The 25,988-nt window shown below is 41.4% G+C and overlaps 1 pseudogene; it reads left to right on the top strand.

The window, feature by feature from the left end:
* Positions 1-13,225: 13,225 nt before the first annotated feature.
* Positions 13,226-13,402, top strand: LOC140276217 (U2 spliceosomal RNA; annotated as a pseudogene).
* The last annotated feature ends 12,586 nt before the right edge of the window (positions 13,403-25,988 follow it).

Below are 25,988 nucleotides of genomic sequence, written 5' to 3'. Positions count from 1 at the left end.
AATACCAGAACATACACCATCAAAAGAGGGAGCGGAGGTGTTCCGCTGTAAGAAGGTGTGAATGTCCGACCATGGTTTGTAAAAAGCGAGTAAGAAAAGGTTCGAATGCAAAAATATACACCATCAAAAGCGTAAGCCGAGGTGTTCGGCTGCAAGTAGGTGTGAATGTCAGATCATAATTTGCAAAAAGCTGATGAGAAAGGTGTGAATGACCGACAATAATTGCTGAAAAATGTGTTAGAAAAGGTAAGAATGCCGGACCATTCATCATCAAAAGCGGGAGAAGAGGTGTTCGGCTGCAAGAAGGTGTGAATGTCCGACCATAATTGGTAAAAAGCGGGTAAGAAAAGGTTAAAATACCCGACTCTACACAATCAATAGCAGGAGCGGAGTTGTTAGGCTACTAAAAGGTGTGAAAGGCCAACCATGGTTTGTAAAAAGCGGGTAAGAAAAGGTGCGAATGCACAATGTATGATCAAAAGAGGGAGCGGAGGTTTTCGGCTGCAAGAAGGTCTAAATGTCCAACCATAATTTGTAAAAACCGGGGCAGAAAAGGCTCGGAAGCCCGACTATACACCATCAAAAGAGGGAGCGGAGGTTTTCGGCGGCAAGAAGGTCTAAATGTCCAACCATAATTTGTAAAAACCGGGGAAGAAAAGGCTCGGAAGCCCGACTATACACCATCAAAAGCGGGAGCGGAGGTGTTCAGCTGCAAGAAGGTCTGAATGTCCATCAATAATTGCTAGAAAACATGAAAAAAAAATTTCGAATATCCAACCGCACATGATCATAAGTGGGAGAGGAGGTTTTCAGCTGCAAGAAGGTGTGAATGTCCACCCATAATTCCTCAAAAATGGGTAAAAAAAAAGGTGCGAATGCCCAAATATACATCATCAAAAGCAGGACTGGATGTGTTCGGCTACAAGAAGTTTTGAATGTCCGAGCATAGTTTGTAAAAAGTGGGTAAGAAAAGGTTCAAATGCCCGAAAATACACCATCAAAAGAGGGAGCGGAGGTGTTCCGCCATAAGAAGGTGTGAATGTCCGACTGTAGTTGGTAAAAAGTGGGTAAGAAAAGGTTAAAATACCCGACTGTACACAATCAATAGCGGGAGAGAATGTGTTCGGCTACAAGAAGGTGTGAAAGTCCGACCATGTTTTGTAAATAGCGGGTAAGAAAAGGTGCGAATGCCCGACAATGTATGATAAAAAGTGGGAGCGGAGGTTTTCGGCTAAAAGAAGGTCTGAATGTCCAACCATAATTTTTAAAAACCGGGGAAGAAAAGGCTCAAAGGCCCGACTATACACCATCAAAAGCGGGAGCAGAGGGGTTCAGCTGCAAGAAGGTCTCAATGTCCATCAATAATTGCTAGAAAACATGAAAGAAAATTTTCGAATATCAAACCGCACATGATCATATGCGGGAGAGGAGGTGTTCAGCTGCAAGAAGGTGTGAATGTCCACCCATAATTCCTGAAAAATGGGTAAAAAAAGGTGCGAATGCCCAACCATACATCATCAAAAGCAGGTGTGAATGTCAGATCATAATTTGTAAAAACCTGATGAGAAATGGTGAGAATGCCCGACTATACACCATCAAATGCGGGAGCGGAGGTGTTCGGCTGTGAGTAGGTGTGAATGTCCGACCATACTTGCTGAAAAATATGAAAAAGCAGTTTTCACTTGGTTTGAGTGAAGGAATTCATTTTATATCAAAATCCAAAATTGTGTAGAACTCGTGGAAATAAGTTTATTCTCGGATTCCTAAAGGTTTAGTGTTGTTCTTTGGTATACTGCAAAGTAATACTTTCTTTTTTGTTGAAACCGATTCAGACATGGATAAATATGAAGGACAAAGCAGTTTTAACTTGGTTTGAGTGAAGGAATTCATTTTATATCAAAATCCGAAATTGTGTAGAACTGGTGAAAAGAAGCTTATTCTCGGATTACTAAAGGTTTAGTGTTGTTCTTTGGTATACTGCAAAGTAATACTTTCTTTTTTGTTGAAACCTATTCAGACATGGAAAAATATTAAGGACAAAGCAGTTTTAACTTGGTTTGAGTGAAGGAATTCATTTTATATCAAAATCCGAAATTGTGTAGAACTGGTGAAAAGAAGCTTATTCTCGGATTACTAAAGGTTTAGTGTTGTTCTTTGGTATACTGCAAAGTAATACTTTCTTTTTTGTTGAAACCTATTCAGACATGGATAAATATGAAGGACAAAGCTGTTTTAACTTGGTTTGAGTGAAGGAATTCATTTTATATCAAAATCCGAAATTGTGTAGAACTCGTCAATCGACGCTTATTCTCGGATTCCTGATAGGGTTTAGAGTTGTTCTTTCCTATCCTGCAAAGTACAACGTTCTTTTTTTGTTTAAAGCTATTTAGACATTTAGACATGCCTTTTCTTCCCCGGTTTTTACAAAGTTTAGTAGACATTCAGACCTTCTTGCAGCCGAAAACCTCCGCTCCCTCTTTTGATCATACATTGTCGGGCATTCGCACATTTTCTTGACCGCTTTTTACAAAACATGGTCGGACTTTCACACCTTCTTGTAGCCGAACACATCCCTTCCCGCTATTGATTGTGTACAGTCGGCCATTTTAACCTTTTCTTACCCGCTTTTTACCAACTACGGTCGGACATTCACACCTTCTTATGGCGGAACACCTCCGCTCCCTCTTTTGATGGTGTATGTTCGGGCATTCAAACCTTTTCTTACCCGCTTTTTACAAACTATGCTCGGACATTCAAACCTTCTTGTAGCCGAACACATCCAGTCCTTCTTTTGATGATGTATGGTTGGGCATTCGCACCTTTTTTTTTTACCCATTTTTCAGCAATTATTGTCGGTCATTCACACCTTTCTCATCAGCTTTTTGCAAATTATGATCTGACATTCACACCTACTTGCAGCCGAACACCTCGGCTTCCGCTTTTGATTGTGTAAAGTCGGGTATTTTAACCTTTTCTTACCCGCTTTTTACCAACTATGGTCGGACATTCACACCTTCTTACAGCGGAACACCTCCGCTCCCTCTTTTGATGGTGTATGTTCTGGCATTCGAACCTTTTCTTACCCATTTTTTACAAACTATGCTCGGACATTCACACCTTCTTGCAGCGAAACACCTCCGCTCCCTCTTTTGATTGTGTATGTTCAGGCATTCGAACCTTTTCTTACCCACCTTTTACAAACTATGGTCGGACATTCAAACCTTCTTGTGGCCAAACACATTCACTTCTGCTTTTGATGATGTATAGTTGGGCATTCATACCTTTTCTTACCTATTTTTCAGTAATTATTGGTGGCCATTCAGACCTTCTTGCAGCTGAACACCTCTGCTCCAGCTTTTGATGGCGTATAGCCGGGCTTTCGAGGCTTTTCTTCAACGGTGTTTACAAATTATGGTTGGAAATTCAGACCTTGCAGCCGAACACCTCCGCTCCCTCTTTTGATCATACATTGTCGGGCATTCGCACCTTGTCTTACCCGCGTTTTACAAACCATGGTCGGACTTTCACACCTTCTTGTAGCCGAACAACTCCGCTCCGGCTATTGATTGTGTACAGTCGGGTATTTTAACCTTTTCTTACCCGCTTTTTAACAATTATGGTCGGACATTCACACCGTCTTACAGCGGAACACCTCCACTCCCTCTTTTGATGGTGTATGTTTGGGCATTCGAACTTTTTCTTACCCACTTTTTACAAACTATGGTCGGACATTCAAACCTTCTTGTAGCAGAACACATCCACTTCTTCTTTTGATGATGTATGGTTGGGCTTTTGCACCTTTTCTTACCCATTTTTCTGGAATTATGGGTGGACATTCACACCTACTTGCAGTCGAACAGCTCTGCTCCCACTTTTGATTATGTTTGGTTGGATATTCGAACCTTTTCTTAACCGCTTTTTACAAACTTTGGTCGAACGTTCACACCTTCTTGCAGCCGAACAACTCCGCTTCCGCTTTTGATGGTATATATTCGGGCATTCGAACCTTTTCTTACCCGCTTTTTACCAACTATGGTCGGACATTCGCACCATCTTTCAGCGGAACACCTCCGCTCCCTCTTTTGATGGTGTATGTTCGGGCATTCGCACCTTTTCTTACCTGCTTTTTACAAACTTTGGTCGGACGTTGACACCTTCTTGCAGCCGAACACCTCCGCTTCCACTTTTGATGGTATATATTCGGGTATTCGAACCTTTTCTTACCCGCTATTTACCAACTATGGTCGGACATTCGCACCATCTTACAGCGGAACACCTCTTCTCCCGCTTTTGATGATGAATGGTCCGGAATTCTTACCTTTTCTAACACATTTTTCAGCAATTATTGTCGGTCATTCACACCTTTCTCCTCAGCTTTTTGCAAATTATGATCTGACATTCACACCTACTTGCAGCCGAACACCTCGGCTTCCGCTTTTGATGGTGTATATTTTGGCATTCGAACCTTTTCTTACCCGCTTTTTACAAACCATGGTCGGACTTTCACACCTTCTTTTAGCCGAACAACTCCGCTCCCGCTATTGATTGTGTAGAGTCGGGTATTGTAACCTTTTCTTACCCGCTTTTTACCAACTATGGTCGGACATTCACACCTTCTTACAGCGGAACACCTCCGCTCCCTCTTTTGATTGTGTATGTTCTGGCATTTGAACCTTTTCTTACCCACTTTTTACAAACTATGCTCGGACATTCACACCTTCTTGCAGCGAAACACCTCCGCTCCCTCTTTTGATTGTGTATGTTCGGGCATTCAAACCTTTTCTTACCCGCCTTTTACAAACTATGGTCGGACATTCAAACCTTGTGGCCGAACACATCCACTTCTGCTTTTGATGATGTATAGTTGGGCATTCAAACCTTTTCTTACCCATTTTTCAGTAATTATTGGTGGACATTCAGACCTTCTTGCAGCTGAACACCTCTGCTCCCGATTTTGATGGTGTATAGTCGGGCTTTCGATGCTTTTCTTCAACGGTGTTTACAAATTATGGTTGGAAATTCAGACCTTGCAGCCGAGCACCTCCGCTCCCTCTTTTGATCATACATTGTCGGGCATTCGCACCTTATCTTACCCGCGTTTTACAAACCATGGTCGGACTTTCACACCTTCTTGTAGCCGAACAACTCCGCTCCCACTATTGATTGTGTACAGTCGGGTGTTTTAAACTTTTCTTACCCGCTTTTTACCAATTATGGTCGGACATTCAAACCTTCTTGTAGCAGAACACATCCACTTCTTCTTTTGATGATGTATGGTTGGGCATTCGCACCTTTTCTTACCCATTGTTCTGGAATTATGGGTGGACATTCACACCTACTTGCAGTCGAACAGCTCTGCTCCCACTTTTGATTATGTTTGGTTGGATATTCGAACCTTTTCTTAACCGCTTTTTACAAACTTTGGTCGGACGTTCATACCTTCTTGCAGCCGAACAACTCCACTTCCGCTTTTGATGGTATATATTCGGGCATTCGAACCTTTTCTTACCCGCTTTTTACCAACTATGGTCGGACATTCGCACCATCTTACAGCGGAACACCTCCGCTCCCTCTTTTGATGGTGTATGTTCGGGCATTCGCAGCTTTTCTTACCTGCTTTTTACAAACTTTGGTCGGACGTTGACACCTTCTTGCAGCCAAACACCTCCGCTTCCGCTTTTGATGGTATATATTCGGGCATTCGAACCTTTTCTTACCCGCTTTTTACCAACTATGGTCGGACATTCGCACCATCTTACAGCGGAACACCTCCGCTCCCTCTTTTGATGGTGTATGTTCGGGCATTCGCACCTTTTCTTACCCGCTTTTTAAAAACTATGCTCGGACATTCACACCTTCTTTCAGCGAAACACCTCCGCTCCCTCTTTTGATTGTGTATGTTCTTGCATTCGAACCTTTTCTTACCCACTTTTTACAAACTATGCTCGGACATTCACACCTTCTTGCAGCGAAACACCTCCGCTCCCTCTTTTGATTGTGTATGTTCGGGCATTCGAACCTTTTCTTACCCGCCTTTTACAAACTATGGTCGGACATTCAAACCTTCTTGTAGCAGAACACATCCATTTCTTCTTTTGATGATGTATGGTTGGGCATTCGCACCTTTTCTTACCCATTTTTCAGGAATTATGGGTGGACATTCACACCTACTTGCAGTCGAACAGCTCTGCTCCCACTTTTGATTAAGTTTGGTTGGATATTCGAACCTTTTCTTAACTGCTTTTTACAAACTTTGGTGAGACGTTCACACCTTCTTGCAGCCGAACACCTCCGCTTCCGCTTTTGATGGTATATATTCGGGCATTCGAACCTTTTCTTACCCGCTTTTTACCAACTATGGTCGGACATTCGCACCATCTTACAGCGGAACACCTCCGCTCCCTCTTTTGATGGTGTATGTTCGGGCATTCGCACCTTTTCTTACCCGCTTTTTTACAAACTATGGTCGGACATTCAAACCTTCTTGTAGCCGAAAACCTCCACTCCCTCTTTTGATCATACATTGTCGGGCATTCGCACATTTTCTTACCCGCTTTTTACAAACTATGCTCGGACATTCAAACCTTCTTGTAGCCAAACACATCCACTCCTGCTTTTGTTGATGTATGGTTGGGCATTCGAACCTACTTGTTGCCCGCTTTTCATTAAATACGGGTGGATATTCACACCTTGTCGCAGCCAAACACCTCCGCTCCCTGTTTTGATCATGTAAATTTGGACATTCGCACCTTTTCTCACCCGCTTTTTGCAAACTATGGTCGGCCATTCACAGCTTCCTCTCCACCATACTTGTATGGTGGGATATTCACACCCACTTGCATCCGAAGACCTCCGCCCCCACTTTTGTTGATATATAGTCGGTCATTCACACCTTACCCGTTTTCTTGCAGCCAAACACCTCTGATCTCGCTTTTGATGATGTAAGATTGGGCATTAAGACCTTGCTTTTCCTGCTTTTCACCAACTATAGACGGACATTCACACCTTCTTGCAGCCGAACACTTCCGCTCCACCTTTTAGGTTTCTATCACACCTTTTTTTTCACCGCATTTTATAGATTATGGTTGGAAATTGTCAACCACTCATCCGAAGACCTCTCCTCCCGCTTTTGTTAATATATTTGAACTTTAGTCAGACATTCACACCTACTTGCAGCCGAACACCACCTCTCTAGCTTTTGATGATGTATGGTCCGGCATTCTTACCGTTTCTAACACATTTTTCAGCAATTATGGTAGGACATTCACACCTTCTTGCAGCTGAACACCTCCTCTCCCACTTATGATCATGTGCGGATTGATTTTCGAAAATTTTCTTTCATGTTTTCTAGCAATTAATGATGGACATTTAGACCTTCTTGCAGCTGAACACCTCCGCTCCCGCTTTTGATCATACATTGTCAGGCATTCGCACCTTGTCTTACCCGCTTTTTACAAACTTTAGTCAAACATTCACACCTTTTTGCAGCCGAACACAGATTTTTCAGCCGAATTTGGGCATTCGAACCTTTTCATACCCACTTTTTACCAACTATGGTCGGACATTCACACCGTCTTACAGCGGAACACCTCCGCTCCCTCTTTTGATGGTGTATGTTCGGGCATTCTAACCTTTTCTTACCCGCTTTTTACAAACTATGCTCGGACATTCAAACCTTCTTGTAGCCGAACACATCCACTCCTGCTTTTGATGATGTATGTTTGGGCATTCGAACCTACTTGTTGCCCGCTTTTCATTAATTATGGGCGGACATTCACACCTTGTCGCAGCCAAACACCTCCGCTCCCTGTTTTGATCATGTATGGTTGGACATTCGCACCTTTTCTCACCCGCTTTTTGCAAACTATGGTCGGCCATTCACAGCTTCCTCTCCACCATACTTGTATGGTGGGATATTCACACCCACTTGCATCCGAAGACCTCCGCCCCCACTTTTGTTGATATTTAGTCGGTCATTCGCACCTTACCCGCTTTTGGCAAACTATGGCCTTCTTGCAGCCAAAAACCTCTGATCTCGCTTTTGATGATGTAAGGTTGGGCATTCAGACCTTGCTTCAGCTGCTTTTCACCAAATATAGTCGGACATTCACACCTTCTTGCAGCCGAACACTTCCGATCCAACTTTTAGATTTCTATGGGGCATTCACACCTTTTTTTTCACCGCATTTTATAAAAACACCACAGGAACACCGTATTGAGGCTTTGTTCTGACCGCTCATTCGGTGTCGCGTTTCTTTCAAGCAATTCTCCTGGTTAGCCCGCACTCGGCTCGCTCCCAGAGCCGTGTTAAAGTCTACTTCGCATTCCGCACCTCCGCCCACCCGCTGCACTGAGCACTCTTCAGCCCTTTTAAATGGTAGAACTTTACACTACCGCACGCTCCAGCGAGCACCATTCAAGCAACAACTTTGCACTCCAGCTTCGAACATCGGCACAGTCGCAACAAGTAAGGCGACTCTACTCAGAGAAGTCACTCTGCACAGTAACAAGATTTCTTTTGCACAGACAGAAAGGGCTTCATCCGCAAAGGTAAAGCCTGCCAAAAATAGAAACAACTCATTAGTGCTGCTCAACGGTGTACTTTGCAGTAAAAGAAAGAGCAAATCTAAAGATTCAGGAATCCGAGAATAAGCTTACTTCCATGAGTTCTTCACGATTTCGGATTTTGCTATAAAATGAATTCCTTCACTCAAACTAAATTAAAACTGCTAAACCGCTAATCTGTTACATGCAAGGCAGATGTCAAATTCACCGAAATAGAATCTAAGGGTATTTGGCCAATCGAGCTGTAGCAGCTTCGGTAAAAGAGTATAAGTTGAAGAGTTTGTGAATAAAGGTGTGCGCACACATAGTGAGTTGTAGGAAAATAGGCAGGGAGCAATGCCGGCTGGGGTATAGGTTCTTGTATGTTGTCTGACTGTTTGATTTGAATGTGTTGTGTAAGTGTCCTGTTGAATGTTACATGTTTGGGCTTTGACATGCTTCACTGTGGTTGTTAACTGTGTGGTGTGTCCTGAAATGTTATGTTTGGGCTATGTGACATGCTTAATGCTTTTCAGTAGCAACCCACTTATTCATATATAGCAACTGACAACATAAGAAGTCCGGACATACTTTGATAGTAGTTGTAGAAGTATCCTTATTGATAATAGATAAACTAATTCATAGTGATAGAACAGTAGATGAACAGGTGCCTGCACATGTCTCATGAAAATAAAATGGGTGTATGATTGCTGACGGCAGAGCAATACTGCCAAACTTATGAGTTCTTGTGGCAAACTTGATTCAGTGTCTTGACGTGTATGCGCTGTTTCGCTGACTTGTCACAAGAAACAAAGTGTGTTTGATAAGATCCGACCATTTTATAACGGGAGGATCAGTATGTATGGATTCTGATGTGACTGATAAACCCATTCGTATCTTAAGCATAATCTAATACGTGAGACAACGCCCTGGCACACAATCAAAAAAAAAAAAAGAGAGAGCGGTTTTGTGTCCCCACAGTCCATAATGTAGAAAAGAGAGAAAAAAGCCTTTCTGATTTGTTGTGTGTGCTCACAGTGCAGAGTGTAGAGAAAAGAGAGAAAAGAAAGCCGTTTTGGTGTCACGGGTGTTGTGACTTACACACACACATTTCTGAATTGAGAAAGGAAATTATTTTAGAGGAAGCACTAGAGTTTAGATCCCACATTTGTTGATAGGCATTCATTTAATTTTTCTTTTAATCAGTTTTAAAGTGAATACTAACTGAGAAATGAAAAAGGTGAAGAGTTTAGAAGCTTGGTTCAAGAGCAAAACTTGGTTTATGATCAGCTGAGTCTCTAAACAGAACAGCAAAGGGCTTCATCGAACATTTAAAAAAGATTCAGATTGTTAGAATATCCAGAATTTATAGGAATGGTGGTGATTACTCTTATTTTCTAGAATGGAAATAACTGCACCATGTCTGTTTTATGAATTTAAGGGGCTAAAAAGTTTTGTTCTCGTTTTTCTATGATTAACCGAATGTATGTCAGAGTCCAAACAGACAGAAGGGTTACGGCCGAGCGCTGGACCTTCCAAAAAAGATGAGACAGGCTGGACCCGTGCCATACTAGTTAAGACCTGCCTGTGGATAACAGGTTCTTTAAACTCTCACACACACAAACTCACACACGTTCGCACACATACACCCATACACACACACATTCTTGAACTTGCTGCAAGATTAAACCTTTGCATTAACTGACTCCAGCAACTCTGAGTCTCATTGAGAGACTTTTCTCAACAATTGGGTCCTCAAACCAGATCTCAACGTTTTTTCCGCTGTCCAGGGTCGGAGCTGAAACCGTGCACGGGGGAGTCCAGTACTCCTAATGAAAGACCCCCTGCTGAATTGCGGTAATTAGGGGCCAGTGTCCACTGAAAGGGGGAAAAAGAGACGAGATCGTACTTTTGAATCAATGGCCAGAAGCCATTGGCAGTGCAGGCATCAACAATAATGGTGTTATTTCACCCATTAAAACTTAAGGTACCTCATGCAGTGGCTGTGATATGGTTACTTAACAAAATATCTTTACCAGACATCTCTCCTACATAACAGTTCTTCTTTCACAGCCACACCTTGTTGTCGAGAGATGTGCTACACTTAATCCATCCACACTGCTACATACCCCACTGATGGAAAGCCTCATGATTGCATGTCAGAAATAACCATCAGTGTTTTACCCAGGCCAGACTTAACTGATATACGTTATGAAAATGCAGAAATAACTATATTTATTCAACAGATCAAGGAAAAAAACCCTGATGGCACAAATGCTACAGGATTTGCAGTAGTAACAGAAACTGAAGTTTTCTTAAAACAACCACTACCAAAAAATTACTCTGTTCAAGCAGTCGAATTGGTAGCTTTAACTGAAGCTTGTAAATTAAATAACAAAAAGGTTGTTAACGTTTACACTGACAGTCAGTATGCCTTCTCAACTGTACATGTGTTAACACAGCATTGGAAAAACAGGTATGTTGACATCCACAGCTAAATGTATAAACTACAAATATTTTAGCATTATTAGATGTTATTCAATTGCCATCTACAATAGACTCGTATGAATGACCGGACGGAAAACCATACTGCCAAAGAATTTGTTTAAATATGCTGCAGTATTGAGCCACGGACCATGTCATGTCTCAACAGGAGGGATGGAAGCAATAATGAACCAGGTTTTTACAGCATATGGTTTTACTAATTATTAAAAAAAAATTTTTAGAATAAATAAATGAATAAAGTTTTGTCTAGCAGGTCAAATATGTGCAAAATACATTCCACAGGGCAATCTAAGACCAAAACGAAGATAATTCCCTAAGCCGGTGTATCTTTTTCAACATATTTGTTTGGATTTCATTATTTCATTATTTTGTAGATTTCATTGAACTAAATTAATGTTAAGGGAAACGATTCTGCTCAGTGACAACAGAGGTTTTTACCAAATGGTCTGAAATATTTCCATGTGCACAAGCAGATGCACTCTCAGTAGCAAAATCACGCGTAAAATAACTCATTTCTAGATTTGAAATTCCTGAAAAGATCTTCAGTGATAATTTGACACACTTTGTAAACAATGTCATCTCACTGATGGCAAAGAACTTAAAATAGACCTTAGAAACCACTGTGATATAGAAGGTTTCGCTAACACATTGGAATTGTTTTACTATTTACATATGCATGAGCAGTGAAGAATTGCTTGCTGCTGATAAATGCAAAGAAGAACAGCTTACACATAAATGCTCACATATAGGCTGCTGAATGCAATGAAGACCTGCTTATCCAGTAAAGTTCAATGTCAATGTGTAATATTCAATTAGGATTTGCAAAACAGTGAAGTTAAACAATGAATGGGTCCATAGTCGGTATGAGAAGACTACAGGAATATTTACCTGGGTGTACGTTCAAACAGAGATGAGAAAATTGCGATAAATTATTGTTTGTTTGTTTGTTAGTATGTATATGAATGTTATGTGTATAAACTGTGTTGAGTTGTAGTTACTCAGTAGTGTCTCAGTGAAACAACCGACGGGGGAAGCCTTGCGGTGACAACAAAAGCAGTGTTTTACTGATCAGTCAAGTTGCTCCAGTGTACTCCATACAAACTGGTTGGCTACTGAAGGGATAGAAAATGGGGAATACTTGTTTTAAAGCAAACAAGGAATTAGATGGGAAAAATACATGTTTTAACGGGACCCAGACAATATTAAATACTCAGACAGATGGGAGAAGAAGTGTAGTTTTGTAGGAAATCACAAAATTATTACATAAAATTAGTGAAATCAATTGAAGAATGCCTTTCTGAAGAGCTGTTTACCACAGATCAGCAGCTTTGCGACCAAGCACATTGTAGATCGCTTTACTGCCAAAATGATCTAGTTTAATGGATTGGTTTAGACATGCATAACAGCATTTTAAGAACAAAGAGAGAAACAAAAAGGGACAACGCTTCATGGTGGAAGGTGATGTATAAATAACTGTGTATATGATGAAGGAGAGACCATTTGAGCAGCACAGCCATTTCGCAGCACAGGGACAGCAGTCCAAGTTAAAGGATCTCCCACGTGGTATCACCTGTCACACTGTGTCAAGGCATCAAAAGAAGAAAAAATCACCAAACTCAAGGACAAAGAGACGAAGACTCCGGTGAACGAAGAGAGAGGACTTACAAACCAGAAATACAAAAGGATGCTCGATATCAAGATCCAGAAGAAGAGGCTAACAATGCCACGAACACTTACGATGCTGGGAATGATGCCAGCAATGAACAGAGAAGAAGATTCAGTGTCATCAATCTGCAACACGTGCCTCTAATGAGGGGGTGAATATAGAATCCTCAACGATTACAACATCTCTGGGAACTGTGACAACAACAAGGTTTAAACCATTTTGATATATACTGTAACCTATTGGCTAAGGAATAGTGCTGAAAATGAGGTAAATCTAATCCACCCCTTTCCTTGGTTTTCTGTAGCATTTTTAAACTAATACGTGGTGGTTTGTTTTTCCACAGAAATTTGGAGATGCATGAATCTAGTGACTTAAACCAAGTAGCAGATGGTTTTATGGGGATCATTGAGAACAAATAGTTAACTTTTGGTAGTATCATCATTTTAATGGTTGTAACTCTCCCCATAAGTGATATAGGTAAGGACTTCCAACGAGAGAGATCGTCCTCCACTCTCTTTAATAATTGCACATAATCCATCTGTACTTATCAGTTTAATATGTGATATGTCTATGCAAGGACTACATATTAAATGGATTTTTATCAATAGGAGTTGAAAAAGGAGCTTGCTCCGTTCACTCCAAGCATCGACCCGGTACTGCAGTGCCGCTGGGAACGGTGCACTCTCCTCTGCTCTTGTGAAAAAGCAAACAGCGGTGCAGGATGGAAGTTTCTTTTAGTCTGCTGAGAAAAGAGAGTGAATGCGAAGTAGACTTTAACACGGCTCTGGGAGCGAGCCGAGTGCGGGCTAACCAGGAGAATTGCTTGAAAGAAACGCGACACCGAATGAGCGGTCAGAACAAAGCCTCAATACGGTGTTCCTGTGGTGTTTTTATAAAATGCGGTGAAAAAAAAGGTGTGAATGCCCCATAGAAAACTAAAAGGTGGAGCGTAAGTGTTCGGCTGCAAGAAGGTGTGAATGTCCGACTATATTTGGTGAAAAGCAGGTGAAGCAAGGTCTGAATGCCCAACCTTACATCATCAAAAGTGAGATCAGAGGTTTTTGGCTGCAAGAAGGCCAAAGTTTGCCAAAAGCGGGTAAGGTGCGAATATAAATATCAACAAAAGTGGGGGCGGAGGTCTTCGGATGCAAGTGGGTGTGAATATCCCACCATTCAAGTGTGGTGGAGAGGAAGCTGTGAATGGCCGACCATAGTTTGCAAAAAGCGGGTGAGAAAAGGTGCGAATGTCCAACCATACATGATCAAAACAGGGAGCGGAGGTGTTTGGCTGCGACAAGGTGTGAATGTCCACCCATAATTAATGAAAAGCGGGCAACAAGTAGGTTCGAATGCCATACCATACATCATCAAAAGCAGGAGTGGATGTGTTCGGCTACAAGAAGGTTTGAATGTCCGAGCATAGTTTGTAAAAAGCGGGTAAGAAAAGGTGCGAATGCCCGACAAAGTATGATCAAAAGAGGGAGTGGAGGTTTTCGGCTACAGGAAGGTTTGAATGTCCGACCATAGTTTGTAAAAAGCGGGTAAGAAAAGGTTCGAATGCCCGATTATATACCATCAAAAGCGGAAGCGGAGGTGTTCGGCTGCAAGAAGGTGTGAACGTCCGACCAAAGTTTGTAAAAAGCAGTTAAGAAAAGGTTCGAATATCCAACCAAACATAATCAAAAGTTTGAGCAGAGCTGTTCGACTGCAAGTAGGTGTGAATGTCCACTCATAATTACTGAAAAATGGGTAAGAAAAGGTGTGAATGCCCAACTATACATCATCAAAAGCAGAAGTGGATGTGTTCGGCCACAAGAAGGTTTGAATGTCCGACCATAGTTTGTAAAAAGTGGGTAAGAAAAAGTTCGAATGCCCGAACATACACCATCAAAAGAGGGAGCGGAGGTGTTCCGCCATAAGAAGGTGTGAATGTCCGACCGTAGTTGGTAAAAAGTGGGGAAGAAAAGGTTAAAATACCCAACTGTACACAATCAATAGCGGGAGTGAATGTGTTCGGCTACAAGAAGGTGTGAAAGTCCGACCATGTTTTATAAATAGCGGGTAAGAAAAGGTGCGAATGCCCGACAATGTATGATCAAAAGAGGGAGCGGAGGTTTTCGGCTGCAAGAAGGTCTGAATGTCCAACCATAATTTGTAAAAACCGGGGAAGAAAAGACTCGAAAGCCCAACTATACACCATCAAAAGCGGGAGAGGAGGTGTTCAGCTGCAAGATGGTGTGAATGTCCACCCATAATTCCTGAAAAATGGGTAAAAAAAGGTGCGAATGCCCAACCATACAACATCAAAAGCAGGTTTGAATGTCAGATCATAATTTGCAAAAACCTGATGAGAAATGGTGAGAATGCCCGACTATACACCATCAAATGCGGGAGCGGAGGTGTTCGGCTGTGTGAGTAGGTGTGAATGTCCGACCATACTTGCTGAAAAATATGACAAAGCAGTTTTCACTTGGTTTGAGTGAAGGAATTCATTTTATATCAAAGTCCGAAATTGTGTAGAACTCGTGGAAATAAGTTTATTCTCGGATTACTAAAGGTTTAGTGTTGTTCTTTGGTATACTGCAAAGTAATACATTCTATTTTGTTGAAACCGATTCAGACATGGATAAATATGAAGGACAAAGCAGTTTTAACTTGGTTTGAGTGAAGGAATTCATTTTATTTCAAAATCCGAAATTGTGTAGAACTGGTGAAAAGAAGCTTATTCTCGGATTACTAAAGGTTTAGTGTTGTTCTTTGGTATACTGCAAAGTAATACTTTCTTTTTTGTTGAAACCTATTCAGATATGGATAAATATCAAGGACAAAGCAGTTTTAACTTGGATTGAGTGAAGGAATTCATTTTATATCAAAATCCGGAATTGTGTAGAACTCGTGAAAAGAAGCTTATTCTCGGATTCCTGAAAAGGTTTAGAGTTGTTCTTTCCTATCCTGCAAAGTACAACGTTCTTTTTTGTTGAAACCTATTCAGACATGGATAAATATCAAGGACAAAGCAGTTTTAACTTGGTTTGAGTGAAGGAATTCATTTTATATCAAAATCCAGAGTTGTGCATTATGGCAGCAGAATTGTAGTCTGAATACCTTTTATGCCAAACAGATTTGCCTTGCCAAGGGAAGTTTTATAAATGTTTATTGTTTATGTTTAAAATATATAAACTAGCAGAATAATCAATTCATCCGCCTGGTCCCTCCCACCCCGGAGAGGGCAGCCAGAGACTGGCTGCAATAGGCATCCCCGCAACCTGGGACCCAACACAGGGCAAGAGGGCCTTATGTCCACCAGGCTCAGGGCCTGCAGTCACCATATTCCGGGAGCTACTGTACCCACAGAAGGAACTGCTTTGTCCTTCATATTTATCCATGTCTAAATAGCTTTAAACAAAAAAAGAACGTTGTACTTTGCAGGATAGGAAAGAACAACTCTAAACCTTTTCAGGAATCCGAGAATAAGCGTCGATTGACGAGTTCTACACAATTTCGGAATTTGATATAAAATTAATTCCTTCACTCAAACCAAGTTAAAACTGCTTTGTCCTTGATATTTATCCATGTCTGAATCGGTTTCAACAAAATAGAAAGTATTACTTTGCAGTATACCAAAGAACAACACTAAACCTTTAGGAATCCGAGAATAAACTTATTTCCACGAGTTCTACACAATTTCGGATTTTGATATAAAATGAATTCCTTCACTAGAACCAAGTGAAAACTGCTTTGTCATATTTTTCAGCAAGTATGGTCGGACATTCACACCTACTCACAGCCGAACACCTCCGCTCCCGCATTTGATGGTGTATAGTCGGGCATTCTCACCATTTCTCATTAGGTTTTTGCAAATTATGATCTGACATTCACACCTGCTTTTGATGTTTTATCACACTCGCACCTTTTTTTACCCATTTTTCAGGAATTATGGGTGGACATTCACACCTTCTTGCAGCTGAACACCTCCTCTCCCGCATATGATCATGTGCGGTTTGATATTCGAAAATTTTCTTTCATGTTTTTTAGCAATTATTGATGGACATTGAGACCTTCTTGCAGCTGAACACCTCTGCTCCCGCTTTTGATGGTGTATAGTCGGGCTTCCGAGCCTTTTCTTCCCCGGTTTTTAAAAATTATGGTTGGACATTCAGACCTTCTTGCAGCCGAAAACCTCCGCTCCCTCTTTTGATCATACATTGTCGGGCATTCGCACCTTTTCTTCACCGCTTTTTACAAAACATGGTCGGACTTTCACACCTTATTTTAGCCGAACACATCCCTTCCCGCTATTGATTGTGTACAGTCGGCCATTTTAACCTTTTCTTACCCGGTTTTTACCAACTACGGTCGGACATTCACACCTTCTTATGGCGGAACACATCCGCTCCCTCTTTTGATGGTGTATGTTCGGGCATTCGAACCTTTTCTTACCCGCTTTTTACAAACTATGCTCGGACATTCAAACCTTCTTGTAGCCGAACACATCCAGTGCTGCTTTTGATGATGTATGGTTGGGCATTCGCACCTTTTTTTTTTACACATTTTTGAGGAATTATGCGTGGACATTCACACCTTCTTGCAGCTAAACACCTCCACTCCCACTTATGATCATGTGCGGTTTGATATTCGAAAATTTTCTTTCATTTTTTCTAGATATTATTGATGGACATTCAGACCTTCTTGCAGCTGAACCCCTCTGCTCCCGCTTTTGATGGTGTATAGTCGGGCTTTCGAGCCTTTTCTTCCCCGGTTTTTACAAATTATGGTTGGACATTCAGACCTTCTTTTAGCCGAAAACCTCCGCTCCCTCTTTTGATCATACATTATCGGGCATTCGCACCTTTTCTTACCCGCTATTTACAAAACATGGTCGGACTTTCACACCTTCTTGTAGCCGAACACATTCGCTCCCGCTATTGATTGTGTACAGTCGGGTATTTTAACCTTTTCTTACCCACTTTTTACCAACTACGGTCGGACATTCACACCTTCTTGTGGCGGAACACCTCCGCTCCCTCTTTTGATGGTGTATGTTTGGGCATTCGAACCTTTTCTTACCCGCTTTTTACAAACTATGTTCGGACATTCAAACCTTCTTGTAGCCGAACACATCCAGTCCTGCTTTGGATGGTGTATGGTCGGACTTTCACACCTTTTAGTAGCCAAACAACTCCACTCCCACTATTGATTGTGTACAGTCGGTTATTTTAACCTTTTCTTACCCACTTTTTACAAACTATGCTCGGACATTCACACCTTCTTGCAGCGAAACACCTCCGCTCCCTCTTTTGATTGTGTATGTTCGGGCATTGGAACCTTTTCTTACCCGCCTTTTACAAACTATGGTCGGACATTCAAACCTTCTTGTGGCCGAAAACATCCACTTCTGCTTTTGATGATGTATAGTTGGGCATTCACACCTTTTCTTACCCATTTTTCAGTAATTATTGGTGGACATTCAGACCGTCTTGCAGCTGAACATCTCTGCTCCCGCTTTTGATGGTGTATAGTCGGGCTTTCGAGGCTTTTCTTCAACGGTGTTTACAAATTATGGTTGGAAATTCAGACCTTGCAGCTGAACACCTTCGCTCCCTCTTTTGAACATACATTGTCGGGCATTCGCACCTTGTCTTACCCGCGTTTTACAAACCATGGTCGGACTTTCACACCTTCTTGTAGCCGAACAACTCCGGTCCCGCTATTGATTGTGTACAGTCGGGTATTTTAACCTTTTCTTACCCGCTTTTTACCAATTATGGTCGGACATTCACACCGTCTTACAGCGGAACACCTCCGCTCCCTCTTTTGATGGTGTATGTTCGGGCATTCGAACTTTTTCTTACCCACTTTTTACAAACTATGGTCGGACATTCAAACCTTCTTGTAGCAGAACACATCCAGTTCTTCTTTTGATGATGTATGGTTTGGCATTCGCACCTTTTCTTACCCATTTTTCAGGAATTATGGGTGGACATTCACACCTACTTGCAGTCGAACAGCTCTGCTCCCACTTTTGATTATGTTTGGTTGGATATTCGAACCTTTTCTTAACTGCTTTTTACAAACTTTGGTCGGACGTTCACACCTTCTTGCAGCCGAACACCTCCGCTTCCGCTTTTGATGGTATATATTCGGGCATTCGAACCTTTTCTTACCCGCTTTTTACCAACTATGGTCGGACATTCGCACCATCTTACAGCGGAACACCTCTTCTCCCGCTTTTGATGATGAATGGTCCGGCATTCTTACATGCACACATTTTTCAGCAATTATTGTCGGTCAGTCACACCTTTCTCATCAGCTTTTTGCAAATTATGATCTGACATTCACACCTACTTGCAGCCGAACACCTCGGCTTCCGCTTTTGATGGTGTATATTTTGGCATTCGAACCTTTTCTTACCCGCTTTTTACAAACCATGGTCGGACTTTCACACCTTCTTTTAGCCGAACAACTCCGCTCCCGCTATTGATTGTGTAGAGTCGGGTATTTTAACCTTTTCTTACCCGCTTTTTACCAACTATGGTCGGACATTCACACCTTCAACAAGCCCTTCAATGTCCACAATTTTGGCGTCACGAACAGGATCCCTCGACTGGTGTCTCTGGACCGGACCGCAGTGCATGGCCAGCCTGGACTGAAGTAGCTGTTCCAGCCTCATACCTCCAAGGCCTTTTCTGAGAGAGAGGACTGGCAGGTCCTTTTCCTGAATACCAGCGCTGGGATCATTTTTTAAATATGATAGTCTGAGACGATAGGACTGCTTTTTAGTTTTTATTTGAATAAAAGAGGGTTTCCCGGTTGTGTCATTAGTGAGACAGAGATTTCATGGGTAAGTGAAACTTTTGAAGCAGTCCGAAGAAGTGTGAAGTACTCCGAAGAAGTGTGAGTACAGATTAAGGTCCTCATTGGAGACGTCCTTTGAGTGAAGGAATGTATTTCCCCATTCCAAGTCTGAGAATGGGAAACAGTAGGTCTCAGACTTTTGACCCTACCGAGGGACCTAAGCATGTTGAAATGAAAAAGAAATATGGTCCAGAGGTTTTCCACCTGAAGGTTCTTTTAGTATGTTAGAAATAAGAAAATTAGATGAAAAGTTTTGCAAATATGAGAAAGAGATGAAGCAAAAAAAAGAAAATTAAGTTTAAATAAGAAGTAAGAAAGGTATAGAATGTTGGAAAAAATAAAGTGTATTAAGAGAAAGAAAGGAAAATGTTAAACAAATGCCATGACGGAATGATGATAATAATTTAGTATGTAGACGAAAAGATAATTCAGCTCTGATTAAGACTGAATCTTCTTTTAAACCACCACCATATTCCACTGATAACACTTTTTCTCCTTCTGCACCTCTTTACCCCACCCTGAGCGCTCTCGCTGTGCCGGATCCAGACCTGGACTCCTGCCCTCCACGACGCCTGCAACAACAACAGCCAGCCCTGCCACAAGCCTCTGGCTCTCGGGAAGAAGGGACTTGTTCCATCCTCCCTCGGGAAGAAATTCCATCATCCTCACAACATCAGTTACATAGGTCTGATGATGAGGAAAAGGAAGACGTTTGGTTCTCCAGCGTACCTGCCCAAGAACTTTTAACGCAAGTGGCAAAAATCCTTTACCCACAATCTGGACTTCAGAGATCTAAACGTGAGAAAAAACAAAACCAGATTCAAACCATGCCTATGGTTAAAGTTGCAGTTCCCACTGGACCATTACTGGTTTATCGACCCTGGACTGAGACTGACATCATGGAAGCATAACAATGCTTACCAGATCCAGAGATTTCTGGACCCCATTTTGCTGACGAGTTGCGAGATTTCTGCGCACAATTCTGCCCGACCGAGGTTGAATTGCGTCGCATATTGGCAAAAAAGTTCAAACTGACTGACCTCTGCAAAATAGAGGCCAGTATGCGACAACTGGATTTGCGACCTACCAACAGTGAACGAGGACATAATGATAACGCTCAATATGAAGCAGCCATCCAAAGACTGTGTCAAGCCATCACCACTCAATTTCCAACCAAAATCAATATGTCCCACATTTACACCTGCAAACAGAAACCCGGTGAAGGGACTGATGATTTTGTACACTGCATCCTTGAGGAAGTCAGCAAGCACAGCGGTCATCAGAGACCAACGGATTTGGGTAATGAATCAGGACCATGGGAGAGTATTGCATGCAATGCAATAATTAAAGGCCTCATGCCAGATGTCGCCACTGAAGTAAAGAACATTTACGTGGGATGGTGTGAGGGTCCTCGTTTGGCTGACGTTCGCCGATATGCTCGCCATGCTCAGAACCAAGTTGAGACGCGTAAGATATAGGACAAGTGTGAAAAGGAGCTGCATTTGGCAGCCATGACCATGTATTACGCAGTTGGTGTAAACAGAGGACGAGGCCGAAGTCGAAGACGTGGACGTGTGGGAGAGGAGGTCGAAATGGGCCACGCCAGAGCTATGATCCGAATATTTGTTTTTACTGTGGCTGTGTCCACAGCTGAAAAGTGATGAAATTGGGCAAAAGGCTGACTGAGGGTGGGAGGCAGGTTCTGGACGTCACGCGGCAGCGGAGCCTCCACTAATGGGTGATAGCACAAACACACTCACACATTTTTCCTGCTCTGTGTAGTGAAGAAACGCTTGCCGACTGTGATTCACGTAGTAAAGTTTTGCATGCTATTTCCGTCCTAGAGCAAAGATATTTCTCTCAGAATATAGGAACTTATGTTCATCAGTAGTGACGTCAGGGGAGTTTGATTGTCCTCCAAAGTTAAGTGGAAACCACGTTTACTCTATGTCTGCATCAGGCCAGGTTGTGAAGGAGAAAATGACATCGCCCATTGCGTGTGTCACTCCCGATGGGCTCTCCTTCAAACACTCATTTTTGTTATCAGAGTTGTGTCCCATTAACCTGATGGGCTGTGATCTCATGTGTAAATTAGGCATTATTTTAACTTCTACACCAGAGGGTGTTAACGTTATGTTACAGCCTGACAAAGTTTTCACAGCAGTGCAGTTTGATTCATCTGCACTTACATATGCTTATGAGTGGAAACTTCCCAGCTCTCCTTTTTCACAACAACTAGTGGAAGAAGCAAAAGCGTTAGTTTCACCCCTTTCTGATTTTATGCAACCTGCTGATTTGCACTGCACATCACACATTTCTTTGGGGCCTGACAATGACTATGAGAAGAAGTGAAAAAATATGTGCGCCTACTTTATTGGCTGTGTCGCTCACTCCAGAGCAATTCGATTTTTTTAATGTTTGTGGTACTCGCCCTCACATTTCCTTGGCCAAACCTACACACTAGCATTGACAAGGTGTGGGAGAGTTTGTTGCTACATGTCAGAAAGAAACAGATTGGACCGTTTCACCTGCTGATCCAAATTTGATGTTTTCTGAACGATTGTCAGCATACAAAAAAACATTTTTGAGTACAATGCATTGTCAAAGAACTGTGGAATTAATTCCTACCACAGAATCACATTTTGAAGCATGTTTTTAATCTGAAAAAGATTTGTCTTCGATACCCATGTTGGCTGAAGTGCCCAATGATCTTTGGGCGAAGAGCAAATATGATGTGGGGTTGTTTATTGTTGAAATTAGATTAGATGTAGATAAATATGAAGGACAAAGCAGTTTGAACTTGGTTTGAGAGAAGGAATTAATTTTATTGAAAAATCCGAATTCATGCATAACTCGTCAAATAGATAGTGATGTGTCGTTCGTGAGCGATTCGTTCGATATGAACAAATTTTTTATATGACTCGGGAGTAACGAGTTGTCTCAGTGAGTGATTCGTTCATTTTCATGCAGTACCCTTCCTCACCACATGGCAGGCGGCAGCTTCATAAGCTCAGTCAGCAGGACAGGAAACAGTATTGATTCGTTCATGACTCAACTCCTCGACTGACGGGTCCTCGCACAGGAAACAGTATTGATTAGTTTACGACTCAACTCCTTGGGTCTTCGTTCATTTGTCACGTTTTAAATTCTACGTTTCATTTGACAGGCTGAAGAGCAGTAGGCACAACGGTTCGTTCACAAACCGGATCATTAATCTCATAGACTATTCTACCATCAGCAACTTGGAAACCACAATCGACTCTCTAGATGCAGAAAAAGCATTTAATGGAGTGAACTGGAAATTATTATTCGCAGCATAAAACAAATTCGGGTTTGGGTCACACTTCATCAACTGGATAAGGATATTATATAGCTCCCCAAATGCAAGTGTCAGGACAAATGATCAAACTTCTCCAAGCTTCAGTCTGCAGAGAGGTACAAGACAGGGTTGCTCACTTTCTCCCTCACTTTTTGCTATTTTCATCAAACCTTTAGCAGCTGCTATCAGACAAGATAGAAATATTAAAGGCATCCAACCCCAAAATATTGAGCATAAAATAAGTCTTTATGCTGATGATGTATTATTTTTCCTTCAGAACTCAGAGACGTCTCTCACTCACACGATCACACTCATAAATAAATTCTCGGCACTTTCTGACTACTCTATCAACTGGTCTAAGACCACAGTTCTGCCCATTAACTGTAGGGTCCAGAATATACCTGCGATCACTTTACAGTCAGGAAATATTAGATATTTAGGCATAAACATTTCCTCCAGGCTCTCAGAGCTAACAAAGCTAAATTATGTGCAATTATTAAAGAGAGTAGAGGACGATCTCTCTCGTTGGAAGTCCTTACCTATATCACTTATGGGGAGAGTTACAACCATTAAAATGATGATACTACCAAAAGTTAACTATTTGTTCTCAATGATCCCCATAAAACCATCTGCTACTTGGTTTAAGTCACTAGATTCATGCATCTCCAAATTTCTGTGGAAAAACAAACCACCACGTATTAGTTTAAAAACCCTACAGAAGACCAAGGACAGTGGTGGATTAGATTTACCTCATTTTCAGCACTATTCCTTAGCCAATAGGTTACAATATATATCAAAATGGTTTAAACCTTGTTGTTGTCACAGTTCCCAGAGACGTTGTAATCGTTGAGGATTCTATATTCACCCCCTCATTAGAGGCACGTGTTGCAGATTGATGACACTGAATCTTCTTCTCTGTTCATTGCTGGCATCATTCCCAGCATCGTAAGTGTTCGTGGCATTGTTAGCCTCTTCTTCTGGATCTTGATATCGAGCATCCTTTTGTATTTCTGGTTTGTAAGTCCTCTCTCTTCGTTCACCGGAGTCTTCGTCTCTTTGTCCTTGAGTTTGGTGATTTTTTCTTCTTTTGATGCCTTGACACAGTGTGACAGGTGATACCACGTGGGAGATCCTTTAACTTGGACTGCTGTCCCTGTGCTGCGAAATGGCTGTGCTGCTCAAATGGTCTCTCCTTCATCATATACACAGTTATTTATACATCACCTTCCACCATGAAGCGTTGTCCCTTTTTGTTTCTCTCTTTGTTCTTAAAATGCTGTTATGCATGTCTAAACCAATCCATTAAACTAGATCATTTTGTCAGTAAAGCGATCTACAATGTGCTTGGTCGCAAAGCTGCTCATCTGTGGTAAACAGCTCTTCAGAAAGGCATTCTTCAATTGATTTCACTAATTTTATGTAATAATTTTGTGATTTCCTACAAAACTACACTTCTTCTCCCATCTGTCTGAGTATTTAATATTGTCTGGGTCCCGTTAAAACATGTATTTTTCCCATCTAATTCCTTGTTTGCTTTAAAACAAGTATTCCCCATTTTCTATCCCTTCAGTAGCCAACCAGTTTGTATGGAGTACACTGGAGCAACTTGACTCATCAGTAAAACACTGCTTTTGTTGTCACCGCAAGGCTTCCCCCATCGGTTGTTTCACTGAGACACTACTGAGTAACTACAACTCAACACAGTTTATACACATAACATTCATATACATACTAACAAACAAACAAACAATAATTTATCGCAATTTTCTCATCTCTGTTTGAACGTACACCCAGGTAAATATTCCTGTAGTCTTCTCATACCGACTATGGACCCATTCATTGTTTCACTTCACTGTTTTGCAAATCCTAATTGAATATTACACATTGACATTGAACTTTACTGGATAAGCAGGTCTTCATTGCATTCAGCAGCCTATATGTGAGCATTTATGTGTAAGCTGTTCTTCTTTGCATTTATCAGCAGCAAGCAATTCTTCACTGCACATGCATATGTAAATAGTAAAACAATTCCAATGTGTTAGCGAAACCTTCTATATCACAGTGGTTTCTAAGGTCTATTTTAAGTTCTTTGCCATCAGTGAGATGACATTGTTTACAAAGTGTGTCAAATTATCACTGAAGATCTTTTCAGGAATTTCAAATCTAGAAATGAGTTATTTTACGCGTGATTTTGCTACTGAGAGTGCATCTGCTTGTGCACGTGGAAATATTTCAGACCATTTGGTAAAAACCTCTGTTGTCACTGAGCAGAATCGTTTCCCTTAACATTAATTTAGTTCAATGAAATCTACAAAATAATGAAATAATGAAATCCAAACAAATATGTTGAAAAAGATACACTGGCTTAGGGAATTATCTTCGTTTTGGTCTTAGATTGCCCTGTGGAATGTATTTTGCACATATTTGACCTGCTAGACAAAACTTTATTCATTTATTTATTCTAAAAAATTTTTTTTAATAATTAGTAAAACCATATGCTGTAAAAACCTGGTTCATTATTGCTTCCATCCCTCCTGTTGAGACATGACATGGTCCGTGGCTCAATACTGCAGCATATTTAAACAAATTCTTTGGCAGTATGGTTTTCCTTCCGGTCATTCATACGAGTCTATTGTAGATGGCAATTGAATAACATCTAATAATGCTAAAATATTTGTAGTTTATACATTTAGCTGTGGATGTCAACATACCTGTTTTTCCAATGCTGTGTTAACACATGTACAGTTGAGAAGGCATACTGACTGTCAGTGTAAACGTTAACAACCTTTTTGTTATTTAATTTACAAGCTTCAGTTAAAGCTACCAATTCGACTGCTTGAACAGAGTAATTTTTTGGTAGTGGTTGTTTTAAGAAAACTTCAGTTTCTGTTACTACTGCAAATCCTGTAGCATTTGTGCCATCAGGGTTTTTTTCCTTGATCTGTTGAATAAATATAGTTATTTCTGCATTTTCATAACGTATATCAGTTAAGTCTGGCCTGGGTAAAACACTGATGGTTATTTCTGACATGCAATCATGAGGCTTTCCATCTGTGGGGTAGGTAGCAGTGTGGATGGATTAAGTGTAGCACATCTCTC

This window comes from Leuresthes tenuis, unplaced genomic scaffold (genome assembly GCF_036924035.1).
Source record: "Leuresthes tenuis unplaced genomic scaffold, fLeuTen1.0.hap1 SCAF_18, whole genome shotgun sequence".
Classification (NCBI taxonomy): Eukaryota; Metazoa; Chordata; class Actinopteri; order Atheriniformes; family Atherinopsidae; genus Leuresthes; species Leuresthes tenuis.
This window is presented reverse-complemented; position numbering and strand designations above follow the sequence as displayed.